Raw genomic sequence first — 1516 nt, 5'->3', positions numbered from 1 at the left:
TGATCTCATGAAACATATTCTTTTATCTGCAGGCAATAAAAAGTTACCATTTAGCAGGCGGTGTTGTGGGGCTCAGGGCACTAAAGCACTTTACTTAAGTGCATCAACCGTATTCTCTCTTTTGGTAAGAGTATCTGCTGGAAACAAGTGGAGCTGTATATTGCGCTTAGTGCTACGTGACATAACCACAATGCCATCCCTCGTCAATCAGAGCTCTAAACCCTGGGTCTCTTAACCCAGACATGCAACAAGACAGGATTTGTTGGAATCATTCCAAAATTTTGGAAATCATATAAAACAAAACATCAAAATAACCCTCAGCTATGGCCACAAGTTTTGCATCACCTAGAATTTTAGGATTGATGCGGAAGCCATAAAGTACATGTTAGATTTCGAAATGTCACATCTTTTAATTTGTCAGTTTTTCATAAGTATATGGAAAACTACACAGCGCTATGTAATTCAGTATGTTAAGGTAACATTATTCGACTATGAAGCAAAATTTGTTAATTATATAGGGTGATGCAAAACATCTGGTCATAGCTGTGCAGATATTTACCATTTTCCCTATTTACTAGACAGTAACCTAACTTATAAGCATTTTCGTTTGCTGCTGCTTTGCCTTTTTCACTTACCAAGGCCCCTGGCTGCTATGTCAGTTGCAAACAGCACGGCTGCCTTCTTGCGGATGAAGTCGTTGTAAACCTCCATCCTCTTCATCTGCTGCTGTTTGCCGTGCAGAGCCAGCACTGGGATTCCAGGGCGCAGGCGGCAGAACACTCGGAATAAGAACTGCACCTGCAACGAGGGCCGGGGCGATTCAGACACTTACAAACTCTGCAAACACTTGCTTCTCGATTAAAAAGTGAAGAAAACATCTTAGGAAATTAGGTCGATATGAGAGCACTACACACTGGACGTGAGATCAGGCTGTCTATACTATACAGGCTAATGAATTTTCCGAACTGTGTCTATAGGAGTATGTTGGGAACCACCAAATTAACTGTGGGATTTTTCTGATCAGACCTGGATCACACGTGACGTGATGGTTATACAATACACAAATGAACGTTGACAACTGTCTCTATAGAGATTCGTTTGTTACCACCAGAGAACTGTTACACATTTGTCATTATTTGATGTAATAAGTTATATATATATATATATATATATATATATATATATATATATATATATATATATATATATATACACACACACACACACACACACACACACACAGCTCTGGGAAAAATTGAGACCACTGCAAAATTATCACTTTCTCTGGTTTTGCTATTTATAGGTATATGTTTGGGTAAAATAAACATTTTTGTTTATTCTATAAACTACTGACAACATTTCTCCCAAATTCCAAATAAAAATATTGTCATTTAGAGCATTTATTTGCAGAAAATGACAACTGGTCAAAATAACAAAAAAGATGCAGTGTTGTCAGACCTCGAATAATGCAAAGAAAATAAGTTCATATTCATTTTTAAACAACACAATACTAATG

At 37.2% G+C, this 1516-nt stretch overlaps 1 long non-coding RNA gene across 1 annotated transcript in view; it reads right to left on the bottom strand.

Moving 5' to 3' along the window:
* The window catches only part of LOC121302947, a 1476-nt gene extending 679 nt beyond the window's left edge, over positions 1-797 (bottom strand). The window contains exon 1 of the long non-coding RNA XR_005947737.1: positions 636-797. This is a non-coding gene — a long non-coding RNA (uncharacterized LOC121302947). The remainder of the gene's footprint in view (positions 1-635) is intronic.
* Between the last annotated feature and the right edge of the window lie 719 nt (positions 798-1516).

This window comes from Polyodon spathula, chromosome 30, assembly GCF_017654505.1.
Source record: "Polyodon spathula isolate WHYD16114869_AA chromosome 30, ASM1765450v1, whole genome shotgun sequence".
In the NCBI taxonomy this organism is placed as follows: domain Eukaryota; kingdom Metazoa; phylum Chordata; class Actinopteri; order Acipenseriformes; family Polyodontidae; genus Polyodon; species Polyodon spathula.
The sequence above is the reverse complement of the archived record's forward strand: the minus strand, read 5'-3'. Positions and strand labels throughout refer to the sequence as shown.